A 12267-nucleotide genomic window follows, 5' to 3' on the forward strand; every position below is an offset into this window, starting at 1 on the left:
GTCTGACTCTTTGCGACCCCGTGGACTGTAGCCCACCAGGCTCCTCTTTCCATGGCATTCTCCAGGCAAGAATACTGGAGTGGGTTGCCGTTTCCTCCTCCAGGGGATCTTCCCCACCGAGGGATTGAACCTGGATCTCCTGCATTGCAGGCAGACGCTTTAACCTCTGAGCCAGCAGGGAAGCCCCGTATACATGCAGATATGTAAGAATTCCTGCATGTCGCCTCACTGTGTGCATGTGTGTGAGGAAACCACGAAAGGGTTTCCGGGGGCATTTCCTGCCACGGGTCCTGGTTCTTTCACTGGAGCTTCCCCATCCTGCACATGTTCTAATTAGCTCACTGAACCCTCGTAACGACGTTTGCAGGTGGGTGACATTATTGTTCCCACATTATAGATAAAAAAAATCAAACAACTAAGATTCAGAGAGGTTACGTAGCTTCCTTCGGTCACAGAGTTAATAAGTTGGAGGTTCATGATTATCACTCAGAGAGTCTAAATGACCTGAACCACTTCTTAATATCGCCTGATCGCTGAGCCCCAAAGACCTTTCAGAGCCTTTCCACTGGGACCTCCACGAGCCCTTCCTTCTTTCCTTCTGTGAAAGGCAAGCTCACGCGCTGGTTTGCACTTGAGCCGCGGTGAAGCTGAGTCATTAAGGCTTCAGGAGGGAGTGGAGGTGCACATCAAAGCCACTGAGATGACTGCTAATGAGAAGAGCAAACGGATAAGGCTGACTTTTTTTTTTCAAAAATGATTTCCAAGTCCCTACCAGGTGCCCGAGCAGATAAAGCCAGGTCGCAGGGATGTTTCTCTGCCGGGGATGAGCAGGAGGCCCCTGAGCCCCGGTCTCAGCCTAGGGTGTCTCTTACAGCAAAGCTGAGCACGGCTTTGGTTCATCGTGTCTGGATTTCACTGCAGGATCCAGGAATGCCCAGGAAACACTTTGAAAAAGGCAGACTCAGGCCCTGATCAGAAGAATCTTATTATCCAAGTTGCAACATGCAAATATCTTCTTTGCATTCTGCTTTCTGCAAACAGAGTTGGAAAAAATAAGCAGGGGAAAATGAGGGGGAACAAAAACCAAAAAAGCCGCACGATTCATGCTTCACAAAGTCCTGTAGGTTATTACCATGTTTTAAATTGTGAGTTGCAAACACAAGCTGTTCTTAAACAAGAACAAAAAGAAAAAGCAGATGGTTTCTTTTTACATCCTGCGAAACTTTTCCTGAATATAAGCGTATGTTCCCTTCTCCCCAGCTGGCATTCCCCATGCAAATGATCCGTTTTCTGTCATTTTGAGAAAAATCCTTGATTCCCCCACCCTCCATCTCAAATGCCAAAATACCTAGAAATGAGACAAGGAAGAGAAATCGCCAAAATATTTTTATCCCACATGTCTTTGAGACTCCAAAGACCATACACCTGCATATAAACACAATTGGCCTAAGGCAGGTGTCACCATGATCTTATTTTTACCTGTATTTTTTATGTGATGTATGTTTATTTCAACAAACATCTTTATCGCTGATCAGTTGCTTTTGCTATGTACGACACAGTGGAAAGAGAGTGAGATTTTGCAGTTATATAGATTTCTGGATTATATAGATTCTTGGGTTCAAATTCTAGCTCAGCAGCTTATTAAATAAATGCATCCTTGGGAAATTTATTTAAAACGACTTCTTTTCTGACTCAGTTTTTTTTTTTTCCACTTAAAAAGTGGAATGAGTCAAATCTGCCTTTTTCAGGGAATATTTCAAAGATGAATTTCAGTTTGGGAGCCACTGCACAGACTCGTGTTTGCCTTCCTGACATAAATAATAAGAGTGATAGCACTTTCTTCACAGAATTATTTGAGGATGAAATAAGACATTGTATTATTCATACAACATTCTAAGTTCTAAATAAATGGTAGTTATTATCGAGCTGTTATTGCTTTATTGGTATTTGTTGGTATTATTAACCTGGAAAAGGATATGAAGACCCAAAGAATCTTGACTGCTCTTCAGTTTTGCTCATGTATCTGCACTGTTTTAAAATAATTTCCCACAAATATTCACTGACATCCTGGCTTAGGTGGATAGCAATCGCATTAGCTTCACAACAGATCTTAGCAGCCAAAAGCGGGTCTTCCGAGACATTACGCAAGCTTTCCTTGTGCCTGAAGAGTTTTAGGAAGAGGAGATTCTAATTTTTCCGATCAGTTTTATTTTATGGCCAAGATGTACTTGATCTGCGTGCATGCGTGCCAAGTTGCTTCAGTCCCGTTCGACTCTTCTGCGACCCCCTGGACTGTAGCCGCCAGGCTCCTCCGTCCATGCGGCTCTCCAGGCGAGAACACGGGAGTGGGTTTGCCGGGGATCTTCCCAACCCAGGGATCGAACTCAAGTCTCGAGTCTCCTGCTTTGGCAGGTGGGCTCTTTACCACGAGTGCCACCTGGGAAGCCCATACTTGACTTAGTAGTAGGCATTAATCCCAAACTTAGTGACTTAAAAGAATAAAAAAATAGACATTTAAATAATGCAGTTTCCGAGGTCATGTCTCCAGGAACAGCAGAGCTGGGTGGTTCCGGTTTGGAGTCTCTAAGGAAACTGCAGCCAAGTTGTCAGCGGGCCTGTGGTCGTCCAAAGGCTTGGCTAAGGGTAGCCTCTGACATGGCTCACTAGGGCAGCTCTTGGCTTGAGCAAGCGGGGAGGCAGTGGGGGCGGTGAGAGTGAAAGGCGCTCTTGGGTGGGCCTGTGACCCTGTGTGCTCGGGCACTCAGTCGTGTCCAACTCTTGGGACCCCGTGGACTGCAGCCCACCAGGCTTCCCTGTCCATGGGACTCTCCAGGCAAGGACACTGCTGCGGCTGCCACGCCCTCCTCTGGGCACCGTCCTGACCCAGGGATGGGCCTGTACTCTTGTGTCTCTTGCATTGGCAGGACGCGGTCTTTATCACCAGTGGCCCCCGGGAAGCCCACACTACCACCTCACCAGGGTTCTGTCGCTCACACACCAAACCTGGCATAATGAGGGTGTGAACACCTAGACGCTGGGACCCCTGCGGACCGGCTGCCACAGTACCCAGCCCCGAAACTCATCCTAAAACAGGCGAATGTGGTAAGTGGGGATGGTGAGCAGTACCACCTTCCACCCGAGGAATTCACAGTCTCTTCATTCACTGAATACCAAATTTAACTTCTCTTCCTTCCAAGAAGCCTTCCTGACAAGATGTATTTCCAATCGTCTCCCTCCTATTAATGCTGACAGCATTTGTTCACACCTCTCTGCTTGAACAATGTCATATTACTCAATTTTTATTTCACAAAAGCTAGTCTAGTCATCATGAGGGCAAATGTGATGTCAAATTTATTTTTGGATTCTTTAAAATTCCCGCACTAAGTACATGGAGTCAGTACAAACTCCCCCCAACTCTGCGAGCTTCCCAGTGAACAGGCCTGAATGATGGATGTTCCAGGTTGCAGTGCCCTAAAGCTCTCGGAGGGCTGCCCTGGTGGCCCAGATGGTGAAGAATCTGCCCAAAATGTGGAAGATGCGGGTTTAATCCCTGGATTGGGAAGATCCCTAGAGGAGGGCATGGCAGCCCACAGCAGTATTCTTGCCTGGAGAATCCTATGGACAGAGGAGCCTGGTGGGCTGCAGTCCAAGGGGTCCCAAGAGTTGGACACAACTGAGCGACTAAGCCCAGCACACAGCTGTCTCAAATCCTCAGTCATTCCACTGCAGCTCCGTCTTGGCCATTGATGATTTTGTCACCAAGCTGCAGCAACGAAAGTAAAAGACGCTTACTCCTTGGAAGGAAAGTTATGACCACCCTAGACAGCATATTAAAAAGCAGAGACATTACTTTGTCAGCAAAGGTCTGTCTAGTCAAAGCTATGGTTTTTCCAGGAGTCATGTATGGATCTGAGAGTTGGATTATAAAGAAAGCGGAGTGCCGAAGATTTGATGCTTTTGAACGGTGGTGTTGGAGAAGACTCTTGAGAGTCCCCTGGACTGCAAGGAAATCCAACTAGTCCATCCTAAAGGAGATCAGTTGTGGGTGTTCATTGGAAGGATTGATGTTGAGGCTGAAATTCCAATACTTTGGCCACCTGATGCGAAGAGCTGACTCATTGGAAAAGACCCTGATTCTGGGAAAGATTGAGGGCAGGAGGAGAAGGGGATGACAGAGGATGAGATGGTTGGATGGCGTCATTGACTCGATGGACATGGGTTTGGGTGGACTCCGGGAGTTAGTGATGGACAGGGAGGCCTGGCGTGCTGTGGTTCGTGGGGTTGCAAAGAGTCAGACATGACTGGGCGACTGAACTGAACCGAACCGTGTCCAGCTGGTGGTCCCGTGGTTGAGAATCCATCTTCTAAGGCAGGGGAAGCAGGTTTGACCCCTGTCCGGGGAACTGAAAGCTCATGTGCTGCAGGGCAGCTGAGCCCGGGAGCCACTGTCAGAGTGTTGGCGCTGCACCAGCGCGCCCCGAGTGCCGTGGCTAAGACTTGACACAACCAAATAAACACATTTTTAACAAGTGTCTCTGATGGTGAGTCTTGAGTCTAGCAGACCTTTCAGTTAACAAAGACTAGTTTCCAGTCAAACTGAAAAGACAGCCCACAGACTGGGAGAAAATATTTGCAGATGGTGTGATCTACAAGAGATCAGTCTCCAAAATTTACAAACAGCACATGATGCTTAACAGCCTCAGAGCAAACAAACCCATCAACAAATGGGCAGAAGACCTAAATAGACATTTCTCCAAAGAAGACACGCAGCTGGCCAAGAAGCACGTGAGAAGATGTTCAGCGTCACCAATATTAGAGAAATGCAACTCGAAACCACAGTGAGGTATCACCTCACACCAGGCAGGACGGCCATCGTCAAAAATCCACAAGCAATAAATGCTGGGGAAGGTGGGGAGAGAAGGGAACGCTCTTGCATGTTGGTGGGAATGTACGTTGGTAGAGCCGCTGTGGACGGCAGTATGGACGTCCCTTAAAAGAGTAAAAATAGAGCTACCAGACGCCCCTGCAGTCCCACCTTGGGCCCATGTCCACGGGAAAACACGGCCCTAAGGGCACGTGCACTCCCATGCTCACCGCAGCACTGTTTACGTAGCCGGGTCACGGCTGCAAGCTGAATGCCCATCACAGGGGAATGGACAAGGGAGACGGGGCGCATGGGAACCCTGGAATGTCACTCAGCCGTTCAAAGAACGAAGCCCGTTCAAAGAGCGCCATGTGCAGCAACGTGGGTGGGCCCAGAGGGTGTCACACCAAGTGAAGAAAGCAGAGGAGAGACCCCGCGTGACATCCCTCATAGGCTCGGCTCCCCCGCCCCTCGCTGTTTCCTGGAGTTTGCTCAAACTCGCGTCTCTTGAGTCGGCGATGCCATCCAACCATCTCGGCTGAGCCCGTTTTTCATTATTAAAGCACATTGATGGGAATTCCCTGGCTGTCCGGTGGTTAAGACTTCACTTTCCAGCGCAGCAGGTGCGGCTTTGATTCCTGGTTGGGGGTCTAAGATCCCACATCTGGCAACCAAAAAACCAGAATGTAAACAACAGAGGCAATATTGCAACAAATTCAACAAAGATGTTACAGAGAAAAAGCATGCAGGGGCTTTGCTGGCGGTGCCATCCATACGAATCCGCCAGGGCATGGGCAGAGGTCCCACCCTGGTCCAGGAAGGTCCCATATGCCGAGGAGCTGCCAAGCCCACGTGACATGAGTACTGAGCCTGTGGGCCACAAGTGCTGATGCCTGAATGCCCTAGAGAACCACACTCTGCAACAAGAGAAGGCGCCGTTAACGGGCAGCCTCTTTCCACAGCTGGTAAGGGCCACACGCCTGGAGCCTGCTCCATGAGAGAAGCTACTGCCCGGCAACCAGAGAGCAGGCCCCGCTCAGGGAGGAGGCCTGCTCAGGGAGGAGCTCCGCTCAGGGAGGAGCCCCGCTCAGGGAGGAGGCCCGCTCAGGGAGGAGGCCCGCTCAGGGAGGAGCCCCGCTCAGGGAGGAGGCCCGCTCAGGGAGGAGGCCCGCTCAGGGAGGAGCCCCGCTCAGGGAGGAGGCCCGCTCAGGGAGGAGCCCCGCTCAGGGAGGAGCCCCGCTCAGGGAGGAGCCCTGCTCAGGGAGGAGGCCCTGCTCAGGGAGGAGGCCCGCTCAGGGAGGAGGCCCGCTCAGGGAGGAGCTCCGCTCAGGGAGGAGCCCCGCTCAGGGAGGAGGCCCGCTCAGGGAGGAGCTCCGCTCAGGGAGGAGCCCCGCTCAGGGAGGAGCCCCGCTCAGGGAGGAGCCCCGCTCAGGGAGGAGGCCCGCTCAGGGAGGAGGCCTGCTCAGGGAGGAGCTCCGCTCAGGGAGGAGGCCCTGCTCAGGGAGGAGGCCCGCTCAGGGAGGAGCCCCGCTCAGGGAGGAGCCCCGCTCAGGGAGGAGCTCTGCTCAGGGAGGAGCCCCGCTCAGGGAGGAGCTCTGCTCAGGGAGGAGCCCCGCTCAGGGAGGAGCCCCGCTCAGGGAGGAGGCCCTGCTCAGGGAGGAGCCCCGCTCAGGGAGGAGCCCCGCTCACTGCAACTGGAGAAAGACTATGCATAGCAACAAAGGTCCAGCAAAGCCAAAAATAAATTTAAAAAATTAAAAATAAATAAATAAACATAACTATTATTATAGTAATTGTTCCAAAGTTCTAAATAATCAAAGCGGTGTTTTTGTTTTTGTTTTTTTTTTTAGCTTTAGCCTCTAAAACTCTTAAATATGACTGATATCTTCTTTCTACTTTAGGACATATGCTGAGAATTTACCCCTCATTTTGGTCTCAAACCAGTAATTCTACAAGAGGCTATAAGCCAATGTATTTTGAAAAGAAATGATATTATAATAATAATATAACTTTGTGATCAAATATTAATGTTTTTATAAATGTTTACTGTGCTATTAAGTTAAATAATTTCCATGCATGGACAAAATAAACCACATGTTTGGCCACAGAAGAAATGCTAAATCAAATATCTGGCTATTTTACAGCATTTTCTTTATGTTCAACACTGGCAGTGTTCTGATTCTTGAATTAATCCCTAGAATAAATTTTGAATTACAGAGCAAAAATTACAGAAAATGTTCTCATGACAGGGAAACACACATTCTAATGGTGTAATTAACAGAGTCCAGAATTCACAAATTACATCTTGTAGTGCTGTTTAACTTGTTTAACTAACCTTTCTTTTTATAAAAGCTAATTAATGATCCCTGAGTGACAGTGTTCTCTTTGGAAGATCATGTTTAACCACTTGCATTAAAATTCTATACTCCTTTCTTCTAACATAAGCAATGTGCATACGATTGAGGCATCTGCATTTAAAGTCTATGATCTCAAGAGCTGACATGCTGTCCTAACAATTTATAGCAAATTAGTGTGAACTTGCTCGATGGCCACTTCTTAAACAGTCCCTTAGTTCAACTGCCACAAAGCAGTGGAGATCAAGGCAGCGTTCTGAAATGCACAGTTACTCTTTAAAAAGGGATCTGGTAGACGAAGGACTCCGAGAAGCCCTTATTGTGCAGCAAGTCCCTGATACGTGAGGGAAGGTGAGAGAATGCGGTAGTGAAAGGCTCGGCCGATAGACGCTTCTACCGTCAGTTCAGTCCAGCATATACGTGTTTTAATTCATCGTCTTAAAGTCTTCTCTTAGTGAATTGTTGTTATGAACTTATTGTTATTAGAAGAAATGATCATCCATTACAGATGAGATTCGCTTTGATACGACCTTGACCTACGTATCCACCTCTCATGTAGGGAGTGGCAGCACATGGTATAAGGAAAACAGGATTAAGGAGGCGCGATAGAGCGTGGCGCTGAGACTTTGAAGCTCCACACAATGAGCTCCACACCCTGGTGCTTTGCCCTCTCGTGTAACCGTCTCGTCTGGAGTTGACTACGGCTTGCGTCTGACTAGTATGGCATTGTGCTTTGCAGCTTGTGGGGTCTTAGTCCCTTGCCTGCGTGCCTGTTCAGTCAAGTCCAACTCTTTGTGACCCCATGGACTGTAGCCTGCCAGGCTCCTCTGTCCATGGAATTTTCAAGGCAAGATACTGAAGTAGGTTACCATTTCCTATTCCAGGGGATCTTCTCTACCCAGGGATCGAACCTGTGTCTCTCTCATCTCCTGCATCGGCAGGCTGACTCTTTACCATTTCTCTAGTTAATAGAATATAGCAAAGGTGATGAGAGCTCACTTCTGTGATTAGGTTACAAAAGACAGTAACTTTCTCTTTCCTAACAGATGCTTGATTGCTGTCCCTGAGGAAGCCAGCTGCCACAGTGGAGAAGGCCACAAGGAACTGAGGCTGACGTCCGGTCAATACCTAGGAAGAATGCAATGAGGTCTGTCCAACAGCCTACTTGGAATTAAATCTTTCTGGTAGCCAGGGAGGAGGCCTGGAGGTGGACCGTTCCCCAGCTGAGACTTCAGATGAAACACCAGCCCTGGCTGACAGGGACCCAGCCCAGCCTGCCTGAACCACGGAAACTGCAGAGAAATAAACAGGTGCTGCTTTAAGCAGCTAAAGTTGGAGGCAATTTGCTAAACAGCCAGAGACAACCAGTCTCCTTTGAAAGAAACCCTTGAAAAACCAGTCCAGAGAGTAACCTTTGAAAGAAACCCTTGAAAAGTACATTCTTGTTTACTAAAATCGAACAGTAAAAATAGCACTGGAGAAAAGGCCGTGAAGCAGAGTACATGAATTAGGAACAAATGGAAGCCAAAAATACCTGGAAGCTGGGCACTTGGGTGAGAGGAATGGAGAGGTTATAAATACAAGGAACAGGGCCCGGTCCTCCTGTGATCCTTCCACCTGACTTTGATTCTTCTTTCTTCATCTCTCAACAAATGAGCTGATACATAATCAGGTTTTCTGAGGACCAGACTTCTCTGCGTGGCTCACAGATCCTCAAAGTGCAATGTCCCTTTATGTTGCCATGGGACAGGCAGTCAGGGGGCTTGGGATGGGCCTGGACACACTGCTGTATTTGAAACGGACAGCAAGCGAGGACCCTCCTGCGGCCCAGGGGCCTCTGCTCAGTGGTATGTCGCAGCCGGATGGGAGGGGAGTCTGGGGAGAACGGACACACATGGGTGTGTGGCTGAGCCCCTTCATGTTCGCCTGAAACTATTACATTGTTGATCGGCTACACTCCAACACAAAATAAAAAGTTACACAATTAAAAAAATGCAGGGTTCCTGATGTGGGTCTACTTAATCAAAACATGTCACCTATTTTATCAACATTTTAAAAACTTAATCCAGAGGTTCATGATTTTTAGGATTTTTCACACCAATTTGAAAAATTGATTGGGACTGATACAATATTGTCAGTTTACTGATTCATTCAATGAGGACATGGAAACAATAATCAAAACAGTCACCGAAACGACATCCTGCCATCAGTCATCAGCGTCATTTTATGGAAGAGAATGTTTTTAACAATAAAAGAAAAATACAAAATAAATGATTATGATTTAAAATGACATGTTATAGGTTTATCGTGGTTTTTTTCTCATCCTGCCATGAAACAGTGTACATTTTTCTATACACGTGGACTTATTTTAGGAACCACTGATTTAGTCTGTACAACTCTATTAGCAACAAGCAGCAGCAATATCCCCAACACCAGATCAGAATAAGATCCGGCTCATAGAAATATCTGATTTATTTTTGTTGCATAAGTATACTCTCATCCTCTTGCATCTTTTCTCCGACCAAGCATGCTCTGCAGAATCCTTTAGCCCACAATTTGCCATCTCAACCACACAGCCATACTCTTTCGAGCCTCAAATGGATGTCCCGTGTCTTTGCTGTTATTTAGTCGCTAAGTCATGTCCAACTCCTTTGCAACCCTGCCAGGTTCCTCTGTTCATGGGACTTCCCAAGCAAGAATGCTAAAGCGGACTGCCATCTCCTCCTCCAGGGGATCTTCCCAGCCCAGGGACGGAACCTGGGCCTCCTGCATTGGCAGCCACAGGGGAGGCCCTTCCTGTGAATTAGGGTCTCCCCACAGGTGGGGGAAAATGGCAGCTATCTACTGAAAGTGCTGAAATATTTGAAGACACAGGTATATAAGTCCCAAAGCTTGGACTTCCCTTGTGGTTCAGTGGTCAAGAATGCAGGGGACACGGGTTCGATCCTGGGTCTGGGAAGACGCCACTCGCTGCAGGGCATTGAAGCCCATGTGCCAAACGCCTAGCCTGCGTGCTCTAGAGCCTGGGGTCACCAGTAAGAGAAGCCACTGCCCCCAGGAGCCCGCACAGGACACCCAGAGCGTGGGCAGCAGCGAAGACCCAGCACAGCCAGAAATAAACAACAAATTAAAAAAAAACAAAAAACAAAAAACCTTGAAGCTATCCCTCTTTTCATTAAAAACAGATACTTAACCGTGGTAAAAAGTGTTACAAGCAGATAGCTGCAAAGTGAGCTTCAATTATTCAAAAAGATTGAAGAATTACTTAAAAGAGCACCAATGTTCTCGAATATAATTCAAGTTGAATAGCGCATTCTCTTCCCAGCTAAAATGATCTCAGACTCACGCTCGATCCTTTGACGGGCAGAGGTCCACCCAGCATCATTCCGCGATGAAGGAGAACCCGGCCCAAGTTCTACGGCAAAATGACCGCTTTGGAGGAGGTGTTTTCTTTTCAGGAAGCCAAGAACCATCATCTAAGGGAATGGGGGGCTGGAGTGATGCTGCTGCGTCGTCAGCCTGCGGAAACTACAGCCTGCGGAGCGCAGACACGCTGCCGGAGGTGGTCCAGCAAGTCCCGGAAGTTCGGCGCAAGCGGAAGGAGACCGTCAAACCCCCTCATTTAGATCAGAAAGTGGCTTCCCCAAACCTGTGAATTTGGGCTTCCAAGGTGGCTCAGACAGTGAAGAACGCGCCTGCCATGCGGGGCGCCGGCGCTCGATCCCTGCGTGGGGAAGATCCCCTGGAGGAGGGCATGGCACCCCCTCCAGCGTCCTTCCTGCAGAACCCCATGGACAGAGGGGCCTGGGGGCCGCCGGCCACGGGTCGCAAAGAGTCAGTACGGCTGAGCCGCTGACACTTTCCCTTTCAAACCTAAGAACTAAGCTCCGCCAGACCATTTCATGCCGCGCCTGAGTCACAGTCTGTGGACGCTTCTGAGGTGTTTGGTGGTCACTTTTCCAGCAAGTCCTTCAGCTCCGCCCAAACCTACTGAAGCTTGGCCTTCAACTTCCCTGGCTCCTGGGTCAACCGGGGCGACTATTAAACGTGCAGAGTCCAAGGAGGAAGCTCCTTCCACTGGCTGTCCTAACAAGACCCTTTCCAATGAGTCCTCAGATCGGATAGCCATTTCCTGAAACGTGATCGAGTCCCTGATTCACCCCAGGGACGGTTTTCTGGACACGCCTTCTTGCATGAGGATGCGTTTTCCAGGTTGAGATTGTAGATACATCATCTGCCAAGAGGGTTACTCTCAACGGTTCAAACGTTGAGGGGGAAGTGAAGTGCGTGCCTGTCCCTTCCCGCCCGGGGGTGCGGGTTTGACCCCCGGTCGAGGAGCTGGCCAAAAACCCAGAAAGGTAAAACAGAAGCAACATTGTGACAGAGTCAGTGGAGAATTTAAAACAAGAAGAAACCAGTAGAAAGAGTCGGTCTAGGGACTCTGCTCTGTCGGCTGAACCATCATGAGAACACCTCCGGCCAAATCAGATAAGCGTGCCCAGGGCCCTGCGCGCCCCGCCAACAGACCACACAGGGCCGCTTCCAACGAAACTAACCAGCGATTCTGTTTACAAATTATTTTCATTAAACTTAAAAAACAATAACCCTATTTTAATTTAGCATTGTCCGAATAATGCCGTAATACCGAGGGCGACACAGAGTTCTTTAACCGTTACACCCTTTCGGTGAGTAATTTGGGAGAGTGGTTGAAAGCCAATTCTTTCTTCCTTCCAAAGAATATAATCAAAGTGCTGTCTCTAAGTGGCTGCTTTACTGCCTGACAGAGTATGTTATCTGCCTTTTTTTCTCCAGGAAAGGCTTTCCAGCAAGTGCTCTTGGCGACCTTGACAAAGTCTGGGAGACAAGAATGATGCCCGACCGTTAAGCCGTCTGAAATTCAGCAGCCCAGCCGCATCCGCATCGGCCCCCGCCGTCCATCACCGCCCACGGCTAATTAAGCAGAGGTAGCTTCTCTCCACCCATCCCATCGATCACGTTCCACACTTGGTCTGTGAGCAGGTTTTCCTGTGAGTTGTGGTCCACCGGAAA

Source organism: Ovis aries, chromosome 13 (genome assembly GCF_016772045.2).
Source record: "Ovis aries strain OAR_USU_Benz2616 breed Rambouillet chromosome 13, ARS-UI_Ramb_v3.0, whole genome shotgun sequence".
In the NCBI taxonomy this organism is placed as follows: domain Eukaryota; kingdom Metazoa; phylum Chordata; class Mammalia; order Artiodactyla; family Bovidae; genus Ovis; species Ovis aries.